Consider the following 21,959-nt stretch of genomic DNA (forward strand, 5'->3'; position numbering starts at 1 on the left):
GTTCGTGAAGAAACGTATCGTAACTTGAACAAATGGGTTATTTCGGCACCATAAATGTTGGGGATATCACTAATAAATAAAACACTGAATCACTTTACTTCGTCATGGCTGTCATCTTTATTCTTACTTACTACAAACCAGTACAAAACAAAAGCATAAATACAAGCGATATGGCAGTTCCCAGTAGCTCCGCTAGATAGCAGAAGCTCATACTTGAAATACTAAACTATGTACAGGGAGATTGCATATCCAAATCACATAACGCCGTTAGAGTGTGTACGAGTCCTTTTCTATGAACCTCCAACAACACTGACGAGCGTCCAGTAGGGGCGGCGGAGTCTGAAATATCCATTAGTGTTATGGTTAGCACTCTACATTCCGAATCCAGTACTCTGTTTTCAAAGCTCGTGGTACCTGAAATTGTCATTTCAAGATATTACTAGTTTATAAATTGTAGGATATTTTCTGCCATTGACAAACATAATCGTAACACTGACGTGTGTCGAGTAACGACTGCGTTGCTAGATAGGTCCAATGGTGTAATGGATAGCACGCTGGGCTCTGAATCCAGCGATCCGATTTAATATCTGGGCGGCACCTGTAATTTTCACTTGTAGAAACTACTAGTTTATTAATTGTAGGAAGATATCTTTTCATTGTCAAACATTTTCGAAGCACCGACGAGTAACGGATAGCACTCAGGACTCCGAATCTAGCGATCCGCGTTCAAGTGTCTTGGGGACCTGGAATTGTTAATTCCAGGTATTAATCTTTTAATAATCCTTGGCTGTTTCCTTTCGATTCGCAAATATTATCGAAACACTGACGAGCGTCCAGTAGGACCAGCACACTTTGTAAGACATCTTGGTGTAATTTTAGAACACGAGACTCCGAATCCAGCGATCCGATGTCAAATCTCATTGCTACCTAAAATTGTCATTTCAATGATACTAGGATGTTTTTCGTTTCCTCTGTCAAACATTCTCGAAGCACTGACGCATGTCGAGTAAGAACTTCTCAGTGTGTCAGGTCCCATGGTGTAATGGCTAGCAATCTGGACTCTGAATCCAGCGATCCGAGTTCAAATCTCGGTGGAACCTGTAAATTTCACTCTTTGGTATTACTGGATTATTAATTATAGGAAGATTACTTCCCATTTTCAAACATCATCGTAACACTGACGAGCGTCTAGTAGGACCAGCGCAGTTTGTTAGACCCCATGGTGAATTTTTTGCACTCTAGACCCCGAATCCAGAGATCCGATTTCAAATGTCGGTGCTACTTAAAATAGTCATTTCAATGATACTAGGATTTTTTTTGTTTCCACTGTCAAACATTATCGAAGGACTGACGCGTGTCGAGAAGGAGCTGCCCAGTGCGTCAGGTCCCATGGTGTAACGGATAGCACTCAGGACTCCGAATCTAGCGATCCGCGTTCAAGTGTCTTGGGGACATGGAATTGTTAATTCCAGGTATTAATCCTTTAATAATCCTTGGCTGTTTCCTTTCCATTCTCAAATATTATCGAAACACTGACGAGCGTCCAGTAGGACCAGCGCAGTTTGTAAGACCTCTTGGTGTAATTTTAGAACTCTAGACTCCGAATCCAGCGATCCGATGACAAATCTCGGTGCTACCTAAAATTGTCATTTCAATGATGCTTGGATGTTTTTCGTTTCCACTGTCAAACATTCTCGAAGCACTGACGCATGTCGAGTAAGAACTTCTCAGTGTGTCAGGTCCCATGGTGTAATGGTTAGCACTCTGGACTCTGAATCCAGCGATCCGAGTTGGAATCTCGGTGGGACCTGTAATTTTCATTTGTAGATATTACTAGTTCATTAATTGTAGGACCATTTCTTTCCATTCTCAAGTATTATCGAAATATTGACGAGCATCTAGTAGGACCAGCGCACTTTGTTAGAACCCATGGTGCAAGTTTTGCACTCTGGATACCGAATCAGGCGATACGATTTCAAATCTCGGTGCAACCTAAAATTATCATTTCAATAATACTAGAATGTTTTTGATTCCACTGTCAAATATTCTCGAAGCACTGACGCTTGTCGGGTAGCAACTGAAAAGAGTGTCAGGTCCCATGGTGTAATGGTTAGCACTCTGGACTCTGAATCCAGCGATCCGAGTTCAAATCTCGGTGGAACCTGTAATTTTCACTCTTTGGTATTACTGGATTATTAATTGTAGGAAGATTACTTCCCATTTTCAAACATCATCGTAACACTGACGAGCGTCTAGTAGGACCAGCGCAGTTTGTTAGACCCCATGGTGAATTTTTTGCACTCTAGACCCCGAATCCAGAGATCCGATTTCAAATGTCGTTGCTACTTAAAATAGTCATTTCAATGATACTAGGATGTTTTTTTGTTTCCACTGTCAAACATTATCGAAGGACAGACGCGTGTCGAGAAGGAGCTGCCCAATGCGTCAGGTCCCATGGTGTAATGGATGGCACTCAGGACTCTGAATCCAGCGATCCGAGTTAAAATCTCGGTGGCACCTGTAATTTTCTTTCGTAGAACCAACTAATTTATTAATTGTAGGATGATTTCTTTCCATTCTGAAGTATTATCGAAACACTGACGAGCGTCTAGTAGGACCAGCGCAGTTTGTTAGATCCCATGGGGCAATTTTTGCACTCTTGATTCCGAATCTGAGGATCCGATTACAAATCTCGTGCGACCTACAATTGTAATTTCGAGATATTACTCTAGACTCCGAATCCATCAATCCGATATCAAATATCGGTGCTACTTAAAATTGTGATTTCAATAATTCTAGGATGTTTTTTGTGTCCACTGTCAAACATTCTCGAAGGACTGAAGCGTGTCGAGCAGGAACTGTGCAGTGGGTGAGGTCCCATGTTGAAATGGTAAGCACTCTGGACTCTGAACCCGGCGATCCAAGTTCTGATCTCGGTGGGACCGGCAATTTCAATTTTGAGGTATTCCTGGATTGATATTCCTCGGATGTGTTCCTTCCGTTCTCAAACATTATCGGAACGTTGATGATCATCTAGTAGGAACGAAGCTGCTCTATATGTCCCATGCCGTAATGGTTAGCTCACTGGACACTGAACTCATGATCTGATTTCAAACTTCGCCGGTACATGGAAATGAAATTTCCAGTTATTAAATGTTTCATAGATCACGAATGATTTTCTTCCATTCTCAAATATTATCGGAACGCAGACGAGCATCTAGCAGGACAGGCGCAGTTGGTAAGGTCCCATGGTGTAATGGTTAGCACTCTGGACTCTGAATCCAGCAATCCGAGTTCAAATCTCGGTGGGACCTGTAATTTCCATTTGTAGATATTACTAGTTCATTAATTGTAGGACGATTTCTTTCCATTCTCAAGCATTATCAAAACACTAACGAGCGTCTAGTAGGACCAGCGCACTTTGTTAGATCCCATGGTGCAAGTTTTGCACTCTGGATTTCGAATCCGGCGATCCGATTTCAAATCTCGTGCGACCTACAATTGCCATTTCGAGACATTACTCGTTTATTAATTGTAGAATGTTTTCCTTGGATTGTCAAACATTTCGAAGCACCGACGAGTGTCTAGTAGGACCTGCGCAGTTTATGAGGTCCCGTGGTGAAACGGCTACCACTCCCGGCTCCGAAACTAGCGATCCGAGTTCAAGTGTCTTGGGGACCTGGAATTGTTAATTCCAGGTATTAATCTTTTAATAATCCTTGGCTGTTTCCTTTCCATTCGCAAATATTATCGAAACACTGACGAGCGTCCAGTAGGACCAGCACAGTTTGTAAGATATCTTGGTGTAATTTTAGAACTCGAGACTCCGAATCCAGCGATCCGATGTCAAATCTCATTGCTACCTAAAATTGTCATTTCAATGATACTAGGATGTTTTTCGTTTCATCTGTCAAACATTCTCGAAGCACTGACGCATGTCGAGTAAGAACGTCTCAGTGTGTCAGGTCCCATGGTGTAATGGTTAGCACTCTGGACTCTGAATCCAGCGATCCGAGTTCAAATCTCGGTGGGACCTATAATTTTCATTTGTAGATATTACTAGTTCATAAATTGTAGGACTATTTCTTTCCATTCTCCAATATTAGCGAAACACTGAAGAGCGTCTTGTAGGACCAGCGCAGTTTGTTAAATCCCATGGTGCATTTTTTCACTCTTGACTCCGAATCCACAGATCCAATTTCAAATCTCGGTGCTGCATAAAATTGTCATTTCAATAATAAAAGGATGTTCTTAGTTTCCACTGTCAAATATTATCGAGGCACTGACGCGTATTGAGAAGGAACGGCTGAGTGCGTTATGTCCCATGTGTAATGGTAAGCATTGTGGTCTTTGAATCCAGCGATCGGAGTCAAAATCACGGTGGAACTTGTATTTTCATTATTTATATTACTATTTTATTAAATACGGACGTTTTCCTTTCAATCTCAGACAATATCGAAACACTGACGAGCGTCCAGTAGGACCAGCGGGGTGTGAAATATCCCTTAGTGTTATGGTTATACCCAACATTCCGAATCCAGTGCTCTGTTTTCAAACCTCGTGGTAACTGACATTGTAATTTCAAAATATTACTAGTTTATAAATTGTAGGTTATATTCTGCGATTGACAAACGTAATCGAAATACAGACATGTCTTGAGTATGAACTGCGTTGCTCAGCAGGTTCCATGGTGTAATGGTTAGCACTCTGGACTTTGAATCCAGCGATCCGAGTTCAAATCTCGGTGGAACCTGTAATTTTCACTGTTTGGTATTACTGGATTATTAATTGTAGGAAGATTACTTCCCATTTTCAAACGTCATCGTAACACTGACGAGCGTCTAGTAGGACCAGCGTAGTTTGTAAGATCACTTGGTGTAATTTTAGAACTCTAGACTCCGAATCCAGCGATCCGATGTCAAATCTCGGTGCTACCTAAAATTGTCATTTCAATGATGCTTGGATGTTTTTCGTTTCCACTGTCAAACATTCTCGAAGCACTGACGCATGTCGAGTAAGAACTTCTCAGTGTGTCAGGTACTATGGTGTATTGGTTAGCACTCTGGACTCTGAATCCAGCGATCCGAGTTGAAATCTCGTTGGGACCTGTAATTTTCATTTGTGGATATTAAAAGTTCATTAATTGTAGGACGATTTCTTTCCGTTCTCAAATATTATCGAAATACTGACGAGCATCTAGTAGGACCAGCGTACTTTGTTGGATCCCATGTTGCAATTTTTGCACTCTGGATTCCGAATCCGGCGATCCGATTTCAAATCTCGTGCGACCTACAATTGTCATTTCGAGATATTACTAGTTTATTAATTGTAGGATGTTTTCCTTGGATTGTCATACAATTTCGATGCACCGACGAGTGTCTAGTAGGATCTACGCAGTTTATAAGGTCCCGTGGTGAAACGGCTACCACTCACGGCTCCGAATCTAGCGATCCGAGTTCAAGTGTCTTGGGGACCTGGATTTGTTAATTCCAGGTATTAAGCTGTTAATAATCCTTGGCTGTTTCCTTTCCATTCTCAAATATTATCAAACACTTACGAACGTCCAGTAGGACCAGCGCAGTTTGTAAGACCTCTTGGTGTAATTTTAGAACTCTAGACTCCGAATCCAGCGATCCGATATCAAATCTCGGTGCTACCTAAAATTGTCATTTCAATGATACTAGGATGTTTTTCGTTTCAAGTGTCAAACATTCTCGAAGCACTGACGCATGTCGAGTAAGAATCGATCAGTGTGTCAGGTCCCATGGTGTAATGGTTAGCACTCTGGACTCTGAATCCAGCGATCCGAGTTCAAATCTCGGTGGGACCTGCAATTTTTCATTTGTAGGTTTTACCAGTTCATTAATTGTAGGACGATTGCCTTCCATTCTCCAATATTAGCCAAACACTGAAGAGCATCTAGTAGGTCCATTAAAGTTTGCTAGATCCCATGGTGCAAACTTTGCACTCTAGAATACGAATCCACAGATCCGATATCAAATCTCGATGCTGCAGAAAATTGTCATTTCAATAATAAAAGGATGTTCTTAGTTTCCACTGTCAAATATTATCGAGGCACTGACGCGTGTTGAGTAGGAACTGCTGAGTGCGTTATGTCCCATGTGTAATGGTAAGCATTCTGGTCTTTGAATCCAGCGATCGGAGTCAAATTCACGGTGGAACTTGTATTTTCATTATGTATATTACTATTTTACTAACTACGGACGTTTTCCTTTCAATCTCAGACAGTATCGAAACACTGACGAGCGTCCAGTAGGACCAGCGGGGTGTGAAATATCCCTTAGTGTTATGGTTAGCACACTACATTCCGAATCCAGTGCTCTGTTTTCAAACCTCGTGGTAACTGACATTGTAATTTCAAAATATTACTAGTTTATAAATTGTAGGGTATTTTCTGCCATTGACAAACGTAATCGAAATACAGACATGTCTTGAGTATGAAATGCGCTGCTCAGCAGGTTCCATGGTGTAATGGTTAGCACTCTGGACTTTGAATCCAGCGATCCGAGTTCAAATCTCGGTGGAACCTGTAATTTTACTCTTTGGTATTACTGGATTATTAATTGTAGGAAGATTACTTCCCATTTTCAAACATCATCGTAACACTGACGAGCGTCTAGTAGGACCAGCGCAGTTTGTTAGACCCCATGGTGAATTTTTTGCACTCTAGACCCCGAATCCAGAGATCCGATTTCAAATGTCGGTGCTACTTAAAATAGTCATTTCAATGATGCTAGGATGTTTTTTTGTTTCCACTGGCAAACATTATCGAAGCACTGACGCATGTCGAGTAAGAACTTCCCAGTGTGTCAGGTCCCATGGTGTAACGGATAGCACTCAGGACTCCGAAACTAGCGATCCGCATTCAAGTGTCTTGGGGACATGGAATTGTTAATTCCAGGTATTAATCTTTTAATATTAATATTAATATTATCGAAACACTGACGAGCGTCCAGTAGGACCAGCGCAGTTTGTAAGACCTCTTGTTGTAATTTTAGAACTCTAGACTCCGAATCCAGCGATCCGATGTCAAATCTCGGTGCTACCTAAAATTGTCATTTCAATGATGCTTGGATGTTTTTCGTTTCCACTGTCAAACATTCTCGAAGCACTGACGCATGTCGAGTAAGAACTTCCCAGTGTGTCAGGTCCCATGGTGTAATGGTTAGCACGCTGGACTCTGAATCCAGCGATCCGAGTTGAAATCTCGGTGGGACCTGTAATTTTCATTTGTAGATATTAGTTCATTAATAGTAGGACGATTTCTTTCCATTCTCAAATATTATCGAAATACTGACGAGCATCTAGTAGGACCAGCGCACTTTGTAAGAACCTATGGTGCAAGTTTTGCACTCTGGATACCGAATCCGGCGATCCGATTTCAAATCTCGGTGCAACCTAAAATTATCATTTCAATAATACTAGAATGTTTTTGATTCCACTGTCAAATATTCTCGAAGCACTGACGCTTGTCGGGTAGCAACTAAACAGAGTGTCAGGTCCCATGGTGTAATGGTTAGCACTCTGGACTCTGAATCCAGCGATGCGAGTTCAAATCTCGGTGGGACCTGTAATTTCCATTTGTAGATATTACTAGTTCATTAATTGTAGGACGATTTCTTTCCATTCTCAAACATTATCGAAACACTGACGAGCGTCTAGTAGGACCAGCGTACTTTGTTGGATCCCATGTTGCAAGTTTTGCACTCTGGATTCCGAATCCGGCGATCCGATTTCAAATCTCGTGCGACCTACACTTGTCATTTCGAGATATTACAAGTTTATTAATTGTAGGATGTTTTCCTTGGACTGTCATACAATTTCGAAGCACCGACGAGTGTCTAGTAGGACCTGCGCAGTTTATAAGGTCCCGTGGTGAAACGGCTACCACTCACGGCTCCGAATATAGCGATCCGAGTTCAAGTGTCTTGGGGACCTGGATTTGTTAATTCCAGGTATTAAGCTTTTAATAATCCTTGGCTGTTTCCTTTCCATTCTCAAATATTATCGAAACACTGACGAACGTCCCGTAGGACCAGCGCAGTTTGTAAGACCTCTTGGTGTAATTTTTGAACTCAAGACTCCGAATCCAGCGATCCGATATCAAATTACGGTGCTACCTAAAATTGTCATTTCAATGATACTAGGATGTTTTTCGTTTCAAGTGTCAAACATTCTCGAAGCACTGACGCATGTCGAGTAAGAACCGATCAGTGTGCCGGGTCCCATGGTGTAATGGTTAGCACTCTGGACTCTGAATCCAGCGATCCGAGTTCAAATCTCGGTGGGACCTGTAATTTTCATTTGTAGGTTTTACCAGTTCATTAATTGTAGGACGATTTCCTTCCATTCTCCAATATTAGCCAAACACTGAAGAGCGTCTAGTAGGACCATTGCAGTTTGCTAGATCCCATGGGGCAAACTTTGCACTCTAGAATACGAATCCACAGATCCGATATCAAATCGCGGTGCTAACTAACATTGTCATTTCTATGTTACTAGGATGTTTTATGTTTCCATTGTCAAACATTATCGAAGCACTGACGCGTGTCGAGTAGGAACGGCGCAGTGCATCAGGTACTGTGGTGTAATGGTTAGCACTCTGGACACTAAATAGAGCGATCCGAGTTCGTATCTCAGTGGGACTTGTATTCTCATTTTATGTAATTAAATGTATGAATTAATATAATTAATTAATCTAATTAATATGTCCGGCCCTGTGGTGTAGTGGTTAGCGTGTTTAACTGCCAGCCCCGGAGGCCCGGGTTCGATTCCCGGCTCTTCCACGAATTTTGAAATGTGGTATGAGGGCTCCCACCTCAGCCATCCTGGAAGTGGTTTTCCGTGGTTTCCCACTTCTGGTACCTAAGTTAAGGCCACGGCCGCTTCCTTCCCTCTTCCTTGCCTATCCCTTCCAATCTTCCCATCCCTCCACAAGGCCCCTGTTCAGCATAGCAGGTGAGGCCGCCTGGGCGAGGTACTGGTCATACTCCCCAGTTGTATCCCCGACCAAGAGTCTGAAGCTCCAGGACACTGCCCTTAAGGCGGTAGAGGTGGAATCCCTCGCTAAGTCCGAGGGAAAAACCGAACCTGGAGGGTAAACAGATGGTGATGATGGTATGAGGGCTGGAACGGGGTCCTCTCAGCCTCGGGAGGTCAACTGAATAGAGGTGGGTTCGATATCCACCTCAGCCATCCTATAAGCGGTTTCCGTGGTTTCTCCTCCAGGCGAATGCCGGGATGGTACCTAACATAAGGCCATGGCCGTTTCCTTCCACCTTCCTTGCCTGTCCCTTCCAATCTTCCCATCCCTCCACAACATCCTTAATAAAAGGATGTTTTTAGTTTCCACTGTCTCCCCAGTTGTATGCCCAACCAAGTTTCTGAAGCTCCAGGACACTGCCCTTGAGGCGGTAGAGGTGGGATCCCTCGCTGTATCTGAGGGAAAAGCCGATGATGATGATGAATTGTAGGATGTTTACCTCACATACTGAAGTATTATCGAAGCACTGACGAGCGTCCAGTAGGGGCGGCGGAGTCTGAAATATCCCTTAGTGTTATGGTTAGCACTCTACATTCCGAATCCAGTACTCTGTTTTCAATGCTCGTGGTACCTGAAATTGTCATTTCAAGATATTACTAGTTTATAAATTGTAGGATATTTTCTGCCATTGACAAACATAATCGAAACACTGACGTGTGTCGAGTTGCTAGATAGGTACAATGGTGTAATGGATAGCACGCTGGGCTCTGAATGCAGCGATCCGATTTAATATCTGGGCGGCACCTGTAATTTTCACTTGTAGAAACTACTAGTTTATTCATTGTAGGAAGACTTCTTTTTATTGTCAAACATTTTCGAAGCACCGACGAGGGTCTAGTAGGACCAGTGCAGATTTAAGGTCCCTCGGTGTGACGGCTACCACTCAGGGCTCCGAATCTAGCGATCCGAGTTCAAATGTCTTAGGGACCTGCAATTGCTATTTCCAGGTATGAATCCTTTATTAATCCTTGGCTGTTTCTTTTCCGTTCTCCAACATTATCGAAACACTGACGAGCGTCCAGTCGAACCAGCGCAATTTGTAAGATCTCTTGGTGTAATTTTAGAACTCTAGACTCCGAATCCAGCGATCCGATATCAAATCTCAGTGCTAACTAAAATTGTCATTTCAATAATAAAGGGATGTTTTTAGTTTCCACTGTCAAACATTATCGAGGAACTGACGCGTGTTGAGTAGGAACTGCTGAGTGCGTCAGGTCCCATGGTGTAATGGTAAGCACACTGGACTTTGAATCCAGCGATCCGACTTCAAATCTCGGTGGGACCTATAATTTTCATTTGTAGAAACTACTAGTTTATTAATTGTAGGACGATTTCTTTCCATTCTCAAATTTTATCGAAACACTGACGAGCGTCTAGTAGGACTGCGCGGTTTGTTAGATTCCATGGTGCAGTTTTTGCACTCTGGAATCTGAATCCAGCGATCCGATTTCAAATCTTGGTGCTGCATAAAATTGTCATTTCATTAATAAAAGGATGTTTTTAGTTTCCACTGTCAAATATTATCGAGGCACTGACGCGTGTTGAGTAGGAACTGCTGAGTGCGTCAGGTCCCATGTGTAATGGTAAGCACTCTGCTCTTTGAATCCAGCGATCGGAGTTACAATCCCGGTGGAACTTGTATTTTCATTATGTATATTACTATTTTATTAACTATGGACGTTTTCCTTTCAATCTCAGACAGTATCGAAACACTGACGAGCGTCCAGTAGGACCAGCGGAGTCTGAAATTTCCCTTAGTGTTATATTTAGCACTCTAGATTCCGAATCCAGTGCTCTGTTTTCAAAGCTCGTGGTAACTGACATTGTAATTTCAAGATATTACTAGTTTATAAATTGTAGGATATTTTCTGCCATTGACAAACATATTCGAAACACTGACGTGTGTCGAGTAAGAACTGCGTTGCTCAGCAGGTTCCATGGTGTAATGGTTAGCACTCTGGACTCTGAATCCAGCGATCCGAGTTCAAATCTCGGTGGAACCTGTAATTTTCACTCTTTGGTATTACTGGATTATTAATTGTAGGAAGATTACTTCCCATTTTCAAACATCATCGTAACACTGACGAGCGTCTAGTAGGACCAGCGCAGTTTGTTAGACCCCATGGTCAATTTTTTGCACTCTAGACCCCGAATCCATAGATCCGATTTCAAATGTCGGTGCTACTTAAAATAGTCATTTCAATGATACTAGGATGTTTTTTGTTTCCACTGTCAAACATTATCGAAGGACAGACGCGTGTCGAGAAGGAGCTGCCCAATGCGTCAGGTCCCATGGTGTAATGGATGGCACTCAGGACTCTGAATCCAGCGATCCGAGTTAAAATCTCGGTGGCACCTGTAATTTTCTTTCGTAGAACCAACAAATTTATTAATTGTAGGATGATTTCTTTCCATTCTGAAGTATTATCGAAACACTGACGAGCGTCTAGTAGGACCAGCGCAGTTTGTTAGATCCCATGGGGCAATTTTTGCACTCTTGATTCCGAATCTGGCGATCCAATTACAAATCTCGTTCGACCTACAATTGTAATTTCGAGATATTACTCTAGACTCCGAATCCATCGATTCGATATCAAATCTCGGTGCTACCTAAAATTGTGATTTCAATAATTCTTGGATTGTTTTTGTGTCGACTGTCAAATATTCTCGAAGGACTGACGCGTGTCGAGTAGGAACTGCGCAGTGGGTGAGGTCCCATATTGTAATGGTTAGCACTCTGGACTCTGAATCCAGCGATCCGAGTTCTGATCTCGGTGGGACCTGCAATTTCAATTTTGAGGTATTCCTGGATAGATATTCCTCGGATGTGTTCCTTCCGTTCTCGAACATAATCGGAACGTTGATGATCATCTAGTAGGAACGAAGCTGCTCTATATGTTCCATGCCGTAATGGTTATCTCACTGGACACTGAATTCATGATCTGATTTCAAACTTCGCTGTTACATGGAAATAAAATTTCCAGTTATTAAATGTTTCTTAGATCACGAATGATTCTCTTCCATTCTCAAATATTATCGGAACGCAGACGAGCATCTAGTAGGACAGGCGCAGTTGGTAAGGTCCCATGGTGTAATGGTTAGCACTCTGGACTCTGAATCCAGCGATCCGAGTTCAAATCTCGGTGGGACCTGTAATTTCCATTTGTAGATATTACTAGTTCATTAATTGTAGGACGATTTCTTTCAATTCTCAAGCATTATCAAAACACTGACGAGCGTCTAGTAGGACCAGCGCACTTTGTTAGATCCCATGGTGCAAGTTTTGCACTCTGGATTTCGAATCCGGCGATCCGATTTCAAATCTCGTGCGACCTACAATTGCCATTTCGAGATATTACTCTTTTATTAATTGTAGGATGTTTTCCTTGGATTGTCAAACATTTCGAAGCACCGACGAGTGTCTAGTAGGACCTGCGCAGGTTATAAGGACCCGTGGTGAAATGGCTACCAATCACGGCTCCGAATCTAGCGATCCGAGTTCAAGTGTCTTGGGGACCTGGAATTGTTAATTCCAGGTATTAATCTTTTAATAATCCTTGGCTGTTTCCTTTCCATTCGCAAATATTATCGAAACACTGACGAGCGTCCAGTAGGACCAGCACAGTTTGTAAGACATCTTGGTGTAATTTTATAACTCGAGACTCCGAATCCAGCGATCCGATGTCAAATCTCATTGCTACCTAAAATTGTCATTTCAATGATACTAGGATGTTTTTCGTTTCCTCTGTCAAACATTCTCGAAGCACTGACGCATGTCGAGTAAGAACTTCTCAGTGTGTCAGGTCCCATGGTGTAATGGTTAGCACTCTGGACTCTGAATCCAGCGATCCGAGTTCAAATCTCGGTGGGATCTGCAATTTTCATTTGTAGATATTACTAGTTCATAAATTGTAGGACTATTTCTTTCCTTCTCCAATATTAGCGAAACACTGAAGAGCGTCTTGTAGGACCAGCGCAGTTTGTTAAATCCCATGGTGCAAATTTTTCACTCTTGACTCCGAATCCACAGATCCAATTTCAAATCTCGGTGCTGCATAAAATTGTCATTTCAATAATAAAAGGATGTTCTTAGTTTCCACTGTCAAATATTATCGCGGCACTGACGCGTGTTGAGTAGGAACTACTGAGTGCGTCAGGTCCCATGGTGTAATGGTAAGCACTCTGGACTTTGAATCCAGCGTTCCGAGTTCAAATCTCGGTGGGACCTGTAGTTTTCATTTGTAGAAACTACTAGTTTATTAATTGTAGGACGATTTCTTTCCATTCTCAAATTTTATCGAAACACTGACGAGCGTCTAGTAGGACTGTGCGGTTTGTAAGATCCCATGGTGCAGTTTTTTCACTCTGGACTCTGAATCCAGCGATCCGATTTCAAATCTCGGTGCTGCATAAAATTGTCATTTCAATAATAAAAGGATGTTCTTAGTTTCCACTGTCAAATATTATCGAGGCACTGACGCGTGTTGAGTAGGAACTGCTGAGTGCGTTATGTCCCATGTTTAATGGTAAGCATTCTGGTCTTTGAATCCAGCGATCGGAGTCAAAATCGCGGTGGAACTTGTATTTTCATTATGTATATTACTATTTTATTAACTATGGACGTTTTCCTTTCAATCTCAGACAGTATCGAAACATTGACGAGCGTCCAGTAGGACCAGCGGGGTGTGAAATATCCCTTAGTGTTATGGATAGCACCCTACATTCCGAATCCAGTGCTCTGTTTTCAAACCTCGTTATAACTGACATTGTAATTTCAAAATATTACTAGTTTATAAATTGTAGGGTATTTTCTGCCATTGACAAACGTAATCGAAATACAGACATGTCTTGAGTATGAGCTGCGCTGCTCAGCAAGTTCCATGGTGTAATGGTTAGCACTCTGGACTTTGAATCCAGCGATCCGAGTACATATCACGGTAGAACCTGTAGTTTTCACTCTTTGGTATTACTGGATTATTAATTGTAGGAAGATTACTTCCCATTTTCAAACATCATCGTAACACTGACGAGCGTCTAGTAGGACCAGCGCAGTTTGTTAGACCCCATGGTGAATTTTTTGCACTCTAGACCCCGAATCCAGAGATCCGATTTCAAATGTCGGTGCTACTTAAAATAGTCATTTCAATGATACTAGGATGTTTTTTTGTTTCCACTGTCAAACATTATCGAAGGACTGACGCGTGTCGAGAAGGGGCTGCCCAGTGCGTCAGGTCCCATGGTGTAACGGATAGCACTCAGGACTCCGAATCTAGCGATCCGCGTTCAAGTGTCTTGGGGACATGGAATTGTTAATTCCAGGTATTAATCTTTTAATAATCCTTGGCTGTTTCCTTTCCATTCTCAAATATTATCGAAGCACTGACGAGCGTCCAGTAGGACCAGCGCAGTTTGTAAGACCTCTTGGTGTAATTTTAGAACTCTAGACTCCGAATCCATCGATCCGATGTCAAATCTCGGTGCTACCTAAATTTGTCATTTCAATGATGCTAGGATGTTTTTCGTTTCCACTGTCAAACATTCTCGAAGCACTGACGCATGTCGAGTAAGAACTTCTCCGTGTGTCATGTCCCATGGTGTAATGGTTAGCACTCTGGACTTTGAATCCAGCGATCCGAGTTGAAATCTCGGTGGGACCTGTAATTTTCATTTGTAGATATTAAAAGTTCATTAAGTGTTGGACGATTTCTTTCCATTCTCAAACATTATCGAAATACTGACGAGCATCTAGTAGGACCTGCGCACTTCGTTAGAACCCATGGTGCAAGTTTTGCACTCTGGATACCGAATCCGGCGATCCGATTTCAAATCTCGGTGCAACCTAAAATTATCATTTCAATAATACTAGAATGTTTTTGATTCCACTGTCAAATATTCTCGAAGCACTGACGCTTGTCGGGTAGCAACTGAACAGAGTGTCAGGTCCCATGGTGTAATGGTTAGCACTCTGGACTCTGAATCCAGCGATGCGAGTTCAAATCTCGGTGGGACCTGTAATTTCCATTTGTAGATATTACTAGTTCATTAATTGTAGGACGATTTCTTTCCATTCTCAAACATTATCGAAACACTGACGAGCGTCTAGTAGGACCAGCGTACTTTGTTGGATCCCATGTTGCAATTTTTGCACTCTGGATTCCGAATCCGGCGATCCGATTTCAAATCTGGTGCGACCTACAATTGTCATTTCGAGATATTACTAGTTTATTAATTGTAGGATGTTTTCCTTGGATTGTCATACAATTTCGAAGCACCGACGAGTGTCTAGTAGGACCTACGCAGTTTATAAGGTCCCGTGGTGAATCGGCTACCACTCACGGCTCCGAATCTAGCGATCCGAGTTCAAGTGTCTTGGGGACCTGGATTTGTTAATTCCAGGTATTAAGCTTTTAATAATCCTTGGCTGTTTCCTTTCCATTCTCAAATATTATCGAAACACTGACGAACGTCCAGTAGGACCAGCGCAGTTTGTAAGACCTCTTGGTGTAATTTTAGAATCCGAATCCAGCGATCCGATATAAATCTCGGTGCTACCTAAAATTGTCATTTCAATGATACTAGGATATTTTTCGTTTCAAGTGTCAAACATTCTGGAAGCACTGACGCATGTCGAGTAAGAACCGATCAGTGTGTCAGGTCCCATGGTGTAATGGTTAGCACTCTGGACTCTGAATCCAGCGATCCGAGTTCAAATCTCGGTGGGACCTGTAATTTTCATTTGTAGGTTTTACCAGTTCATTAATTGTAGGACGATTTCCTCCCATTCTCCAATATTAGCCAAACACTGAAGAGCGTCTAGTAGGACCATTGCAGTTTGCTAGATCCCATGGTGCAAACTTTGCACTCTAGAATACGAATCCACAGATCCGATATCAAATCTCGGTGCTACCTAACATTGTCATTTCAATGTTACTAGGATGTTTTATGTTTCCACTGTCAAACATTATCGACGCACTGACGCGTGTCGAGTGGGAACGGCGCAGTGCGTCAGGTACTGTGGTGTAATGGTTAGCACTCTGGACACTAAATAGAGCGATCCGAGTTCGTATCTCAGTGGGACTTGTATTTTCATTTTATGTAATTAAATGTATTAATTAATATAATTAATGAATCTAATTAATATGTCCGGCCCTGTGGTGTAGTGGTTAGCGTGTTTAACTGCCAGCCCCGGAGGCCCTGGTTCGATTTCCGGCTCTGCCACGAATTTTGAAAGGTGGTATGAGGGCTGGAACGGGGTCCTCTCAGCCTCGGGAGGTCAACTGAGTAGAGGTGGGTTCGATACCCACCTCAGCCATCCTATAAGCGGTTTTCCGTGGTTTCTCCTCCAGGCGAATGCCGGGATGGTACCTAACATAAGGCCATGGTAGCTTCCTTCCACCTTCCTTGCCTGTCCCTTCCAATCTTCCCATCCCTCCACAAGGCCCCTGTTGAGCATAGCAGGTGAGGCCGCCTGGGCGAGGTACTGGTCATTCTCCCCAGTTGTATCCCCAACCAAGTTTCTGAAGCTCCAGGACACTGCCCTTGAGGCGGTAGAGGTGGGATCCCTCGCTGTATCTGAGGGAAAAGCCGATGATGATGATGAATTGTAGGATGTTTACCTCACATACTGAAATATTATCGAAACACTTGTTGGGGATATCACTAATAAATAAAACACTGAATCACTTTACTTCGTCATGGCTGCCATCTTTATTCTAACTACTACAAACCAGTACAAAACAAAAGCATAAATACAAGCGATATGGCAGTTCCCAGTAGCTCCGCTAGATAGCAGAAGCTCATACTTGAAATACTAAACTATGTACAGGGAGATTGCATATCCAAATCACATAACGCCGTTAGAGTGTGTACGAGTCCTTTTCTATGAATCTCCAACATCCTCCCCACCCTGGTCTATCTCGAGTGGGATGACCAGCTGGACAGGTCGTGTCACATTGTTTCCGTCCGAGGTGCGAAGAATAACCGTTCTAGTTCTCCCGTCACGTCCTTCGCGTAATTCTTCGACCCGTGCTTTATTCCACATGTGTCTTGGGCGTGTATCCTCTTGTAGTAAAACTACGTCACCGACCCTGATTCTTGACCCGTGGTCTCTGGGCTGGCGAACCTCGTGAAAATTCCGTAATAGTAGCAAATACTCTTTACTCCAACGCTTCCAGAAGTCGTCAGTCATTCGCTGGAGTAGTCTGAAGGTTCTAACAAGGTCTCGCCTAGGTGGTTCTGGTCCAGTAGGTATCGTGGTGAGTCGATCGCCAACGAGGAAGTGGGCTGGAGTCAATACACCACCATTGTCATCATGTTGCGTCAAGGGTCTTGTGTTTAATACGGCTTCTATGCTAGTCAAAACAGTCCGTAGCCCTTCATCATCAATAGTGGAACGTCCAAGTATTTTCCGTAGACATCGCTTGGTGAGGCCGATTAGTCTTTCCCACCATCCTCCCCACCAAGCGGCACGCGGGGCAATCAACTTCCATGTGATACCTTGCTGGGCCATATAGTGGTGTGTCCGTGCCGCTGTCAGTTCTCTCCACAAGTCTGTTAACTCTGCGTTCGCTGAATGGAATGTCTGAGCGTTGTCGCTGTAGATCGTGTGTGGTATACCACGTCGGCCTATAAACCTCTGCAAGGCCTGTAGGAATTTGTCTGTCGACATGTCACCGCACAGTTCCAAGTGTAAGGCACGCGTTGTTGCACAGGTGAATAATGCAATGTAGGCTTTCTTCATGAGGTTGCCAGAAGTAACGTACAGTGGTCCTGCGAAGTCTAGTCCCGTTACTTCGAATGGTCTGGAGGGACGTAGACGATCCAGAGGAAGTGGTGCTTCTAATTCCGTCGGTCTCCTCCGGTGAACAACTTTACACGGAAGGCAAGTGTGTAAGACCTTCTTGATTGTTTGGCGTGCTCGCAAGATCCAGAATTCTGTGCGTAGTTCAGTTAGGATAGCTGAAACACCTAGATGGTGAAGTCTTATGTGAGTTTGTTTTATCAGAAGTTTACAGAAAGCGTGTGAGCCATCCAGAAGTATTGGGTGCTTTTCGTTGCTCGAGATGTCTACGTGTTGTAGCCGTCCGCCTAGTCGGAGGATACCATGTTGTAGAAATGGATTGTAGCGAAAGATCTTCGAAGCTCGTGCTAGTGGAAGATTATTCTTCAGGGCTTGCAGTTCAGAAGCAAAGCATTCCTGTTGAACTTGCTTTATCCAGTACGTTCTTGCTTCTTCCATTTCTGAGGCTGTGAAGTTCTGACAATACTTAGTTTTCTCCTTCAAACATTTCACGAATCGTAGAATCCATGCGGTAACTCTCAAAAGTTTCCAGTATGTACTAAATCGTGAGGCAGCAAACAATGGTTCTGGGGTGGTGGTTGCAAGAACTTGAGTGGTCTTCCTTTCCTCAGGTAGATTCATATTAGTGGGGGTGACATCTCTGGGCCATGAGTAGGAAGGTCCATTCAACCACGAAGGTCCGTGCCACCATGAGTCCAAGGACTCCAGTTGATGTGCTTGAAGTCCTCTAGAAAGGTGGTCAGCTGGGTTGTTGATTCCGGGACAGTGTCTCCACTGACTGGACGTGGTATGAGTCAAAATTTCAGTCACTCGGTTACAGACAAATGTCTTCCAACGGTTGGGATTACTTCTTATCCACCCCAGTGTGACTGTAGAATCGCTCCATAACGTGGCAGGGATGGACGTTATTCCAGTGGCTTCGTAAAAATAATGTAGAAGTCGGGATCCGACCAAGGCTGCTAACAATTCGAGCCTGGGAAGGGTCACTTTCTTCACAGGGGACAGTCTGGCCTTGCTGCAAACTAAGCGAACAGTGTAAGCGTCGTTGACAAGTGACCGGACGTACAATGCGGCACCGTATGCTCTTTCGGAGGCGTCGCAAAACACGTGCAGTGATATGTCTGTACCGAAATTTGAAATGGCAATCCATCGTGGTATCCGGATTGGAGAGAGGTACTGTAGGTGTGAGAGCCAATCGTTCCATCGATGGGCGAGATTAGGTGGTAAAATTTCTTCCCATGCCAGTCCTTGGCACCAAGTATCTTGGAAAAGGATTTTGGCAGTGATTGACACGGGTGAAAATAATCCAAGTGGGTCGTAGAAGCGTGCGGTGGCTTTCAGTAACTGTCGTTTAGTTGCTGGCTGTGTGGATAGTTTTGCAGTGACGTCACCTGGGGTTGTAAAGAGTTGGTCTGATTCCGCATTCCAGTCGATACCTAATACTCGTGTCTGCAGTACGACTTCTCGAGTTTCTGCTTTCCAAATGTTCATTAATGGCAAGGAATTCGTGACCCATTTGGAGAGTGGGAGTATAATGTGGTGCAGGAGGGCTATCAGTTCATAATAAAGAGTAACGGCCGTATTGTTGTCTTCTACGCTGGCAGTGAAGTCATCCATAAATGTGCAAGCATCTAGGAGAGGTGCTGCCGTGGGATAAGTGTTGTGGTGTAGGGTAGCTAGTTCACGGAGAGTGGCTGAGAGGAGGAACGGGCTACAGGTGAGGCCAAAGGGTAGGCGGGTGAATCGGTACGCTACGACGTCCTCGGTTGTCGTGTAGATTCCGTCTGTAGTAGTTTTGATGCGGTACCAAAGAAATCTGGTGAGATCTCTATCTTGTTCGTCGAGGGCTAGCTGGAGGAACGCCTGGGTACCGTCACATGCGATGGCCTTTCGATGGAATCGAAACCTTAAGAGGGTGGCAAAAATTTCGGGTAGGAGATTTGGACCCATGTGGAGGGTATCGTTGAGGAATGGGATTCCTGGTTCGTGAGAGGAAGCGTCGCACACTATTCTCCATTTAGTGGCTTCTCGTTTCTCCTTCTTGACGGCATGGTGTGGCAGATAAAACATATTTCCAGGGATTGCGGTATCGTGGGCTAGTTCCACTTGCTCTCGAAGCACGTAGTCCAACATTAGCGTCTGATACATTTTCTTGAAAGTTGCGTCTTGATATAGCCGTCTCTGTAGTGTTCGAAATCTTGCCTCGGTTGTTGCCAAATTATCGGATAAGACTATATCCCGTTTGCGAGGAAGGGATACGACTCTTCGTCCGTCATGGATGTGGTAATTGTCGTGGAACTCTTGAAGAATAGCAGCATCCGTGTCGTCTAGTTGTCTGTGTTTCGTCTCTCGAATGCCGATTGTCTCGAGGTCCCAAAAACGTCGCATGGAGTCGTCAGATATCTCGTCATTGTTGACTGAGACGTGGTTCGTCATGACATGATTGACAGTGGTACCAGAACGGTTGCCTGTGAGGACCCAACCGAAGATTGTTGGAAGTAGGACTAAGGAGGGTGTGATGGGCTGTGGTGGATCTAGTTTCACGACTTTCCAATAATTATCTGCACCAATAAGGATTTCAATCGGCAAGTCATCTACATCGTTGGTTTTTGGATCAGCGAGTGGCAGATTTCTGTGGTTAAGAGTGACTGCTGGGTGAGATGAATAAGTGTTGGCACTTTCGAAAGCTGTGATAGTGACGGCGGTTTTTGTCGAAAATCCGATCATTTCAAATTGGGTGAGTCGACGTGGCTGAAAGCTATTGCTAGTTGTTTCGAAGGCTGTGACTGCTAGGTCTCGAGTACATATTACTGGTAGCTGTAGAGTGTCCAATAATGACGTGGCAATAAAACTTGATTGACTTCCAGCGTCTAGAAGGCATCGTGTGATTTTGTGAGTCCCTGTTGGTCCTTGTATCTGAACACGGGCTGTCTGCAGAAATGAAAAACTGGGTGGCCCTGTTTCAATCTTTCCGACAGAAGTTGACTGGGATTGGCTCTGGTTGCATATGGACACGTGGTGAAGTTGTTTGCATTTAGAGCATGACACTCTGCCCTTCTTGTTGCAGTTCTGGGCGTTGTGACCTCGATTGAGACAGAGAAAGAATCTTTTGGAGAGTTTCATCTTCTCCACCCTAGCTTGGGGTAGGACTACTTGTGTGCATCCCTGTGCCCAGTGACCTCTGCTTTCGCAGAAGGCACAGAATGGTGTTATTGCGGGCTTGTTCTGCTCCCTTCTTAACTTTTGTGGCCTAGTACTGACTTGGAGAGCAGCTGCTGTAGGTTGGTAAAGTGATGGAAGTGCGATGCTGGTCTCTCCCCTGAGTTTCTGAGTGCTAAGGGCCGCTTCTACCTCCTCGCGAAGAAATTCTATCAGAGACATCATATGACCTTCGGAGATTTTGTTGCGCTTTGCGTGAATTAGCCAACGTGTGCAGATTGCCGCTGGGAAAGCTCGTAAAATCTTCGGGGCAATCACGCGTCCGTAAACATTAATGTCTTCGCCGAGCGCCTTGAGGACTTGAACTCTACGGTGGCACTCAGGTATGTCACGTTGAGATCATCAGGATTCTCTGATAATGTGGGTGGTAAATTCTCCAGGTAGTTCAGATGAGCCTGAATTATTTTATCCTTGTCGCCATAACGTTCAGTAAGTAAAGTCTTGACCTGGGCGCACGTTTCTGAACTAAGTGCTGTACCATCGACGAGTTGCTTGGGATCCCCTCGTAGATATCCTCGTAATAACACGTGCTTGCTGATGTCTGGAATCGTGGTGTTGTTGTCAACTGCTGTCTCGAACTGTTCCCAGAAAGGAGACCAGGACTCTATGTCACCTGAGAATGGCTCAATGTGTATTGTCGGGAGTTTAAATTCTGGAACAACTGGGGGTGGAACATAATAGCTAGAACTGGGAATGCATGCTGACGCATTTGCCTCTGCTGGTTTCCGTGTAAGAACTTTGTTGGCATGCTGTATAGCTCTTGTTGCACTGTCGACATAGTTTTCACATGCCTGTACATCTGTTTCATATCTGTGTCGGGTAACTGCTCGTGTATAACATCATCTGAGGAAACTAATAATTGCAAAGTGTTCTGAA

The 21,959-nt window shown here is 43.7% G+C and overlaps 17 non-coding genes across 17 annotated transcripts; all 17 read left to right on the plus strand.

The window, feature by feature from the left end:
• The first annotated feature begins 1,738 nt into the window (after positions 1 to 1,738).
• On the plus strand, positions 1,739 to 1,810 carry TRNAQ-CUG (transfer RNA glutamine (anticodon CUG)). Its single transcript has one exon. It is a non-coding gene; the product is annotated as a tRNA-Gln (tRNA).
• Positions 1,811 to 2,092: 282 nt separating this feature from the next.
• On the plus strand, positions 2,093 to 2,164 carry TRNAQ-CUG (transfer RNA glutamine (anticodon CUG)). Its single transcript has one exon. It is a non-coding gene; the product is annotated as a tRNA-Gln (tRNA).
• Positions 2,165 to 3,242: 1,078 nt separating this feature from the next.
• On the plus strand, positions 3,243 to 3,314 carry TRNAQ-CUG (transfer RNA glutamine (anticodon CUG)). Its single transcript has one exon. It is a non-coding gene; the product is annotated as a tRNA-Gln (tRNA).
• Positions 3,315 to 3,964: 650 nt separating this feature from the next.
• Positions 3,965 to 4,036, plus strand: TRNAQ-CUG (transfer RNA glutamine (anticodon CUG)). Its single transcript has one exon. It is a non-coding gene; the product is annotated as a tRNA-Gln (tRNA).
• A 645-nt stretch (positions 4,037 to 4,681) lies between these two features.
• Positions 4,682 to 4,753, plus strand: TRNAQ-UUG (transfer RNA glutamine (anticodon UUG)). Its single transcript has one exon. It is a non-coding gene; the product is annotated as a tRNA-Gln (tRNA).
• A 1,005-nt stretch (positions 4,754 to 5,758) lies between these two features.
• On the plus strand, positions 5,759 to 5,830 carry TRNAQ-CUG (transfer RNA glutamine (anticodon CUG)). The gene has a single exon. It is a non-coding gene; the product is annotated as a tRNA-Gln (tRNA).
• Positions 5,831 to 6,478: 648 nt separating this feature from the next.
• On the plus strand, positions 6,479 to 6,550 carry TRNAQ-UUG (transfer RNA glutamine (anticodon CUG)). The gene has a single exon. It is a non-coding gene; the product is annotated as a tRNA-Gln (tRNA).
• A 618-nt stretch (positions 6,551 to 7,168) lies between these two features.
• Positions 7,169 to 7,240, plus strand: TRNAQ-CUG (transfer RNA glutamine (anticodon CUG)). Its single transcript has one exon. It is a non-coding gene; the product is annotated as a tRNA-Gln (tRNA).
• A 279-nt stretch (positions 7,241 to 7,519) lies between these two features.
• TRNAQ-CUG (transfer RNA glutamine (anticodon CUG)) lies at positions 7,520 to 7,591 on the plus strand. The gene has a single exon. It is a non-coding gene; the product is annotated as a tRNA-Gln (tRNA).
• Positions 7,592 to 8,242: 651 nt separating this feature from the next.
• On the plus strand, positions 8,243 to 8,314 carry TRNAQ-CUG (transfer RNA glutamine (anticodon UUG)). Its single transcript has one exon. It is a non-coding gene; the product is annotated as a tRNA-Gln (tRNA).
• Positions 8,315 to 10,277: 1,963 nt separating this feature from the next.
• Positions 10,278 to 10,349, plus strand: TRNAQ-UUG (transfer RNA glutamine (anticodon UUG)). Its single transcript has one exon. It is a non-coding gene; the product is annotated as a tRNA-Gln (tRNA).
• Positions 10,350 to 10,995: 646 nt separating this feature from the next.
• Positions 10,996 to 11,067, plus strand: TRNAQ-CUG (transfer RNA glutamine (anticodon CUG)). The gene has a single exon. It is a non-coding gene; the product is annotated as a tRNA-Gln (tRNA).
• Positions 11,068 to 12,144: 1,077 nt separating this feature from the next.
• On the plus strand, positions 12,145 to 12,216 carry TRNAQ-CUG (transfer RNA glutamine (anticodon CUG)). The gene has a single exon. It is a non-coding gene; the product is annotated as a tRNA-Gln (tRNA).
• A 650-nt stretch (positions 12,217 to 12,866) lies between these two features.
• On the plus strand, positions 12,867 to 12,938 carry TRNAQ-CUG (transfer RNA glutamine (anticodon CUG)). Its single transcript has one exon. It is a non-coding gene; the product is annotated as a tRNA-Gln (tRNA).
• Positions 12,939 to 13,220: 282 nt separating this feature from the next.
• TRNAQ-UUG (transfer RNA glutamine (anticodon UUG)) lies at positions 13,221 to 13,292 on the plus strand. The gene has a single exon. It is a non-coding gene; the product is annotated as a tRNA-Gln (tRNA).
• Positions 13,293 to 15,003: 1,711 nt separating this feature from the next.
• On the plus strand, positions 15,004 to 15,075 carry TRNAQ-CUG (transfer RNA glutamine (anticodon CUG)). Its single transcript has one exon. It is a non-coding gene; the product is annotated as a tRNA-Gln (tRNA).
• A 642-nt stretch (positions 15,076 to 15,717) lies between these two features.
• Positions 15,718 to 15,789, plus strand: TRNAQ-CUG (transfer RNA glutamine (anticodon CUG)). The gene has a single exon. It is a non-coding gene; the product is annotated as a tRNA-Gln (tRNA).
• Positions 15,790 to 21,959: the final 6,170 nt, after the last annotated feature.

Source organism: Anabrus simplex, chromosome 4 (assembly GCF_040414725.1).
Source record: "Anabrus simplex isolate iqAnaSimp1 chromosome 4, ASM4041472v1, whole genome shotgun sequence".
Lineage (NCBI taxonomy): Eukaryota > Metazoa > Arthropoda > Insecta > Orthoptera > Tettigoniidae > Anabrus > Anabrus simplex.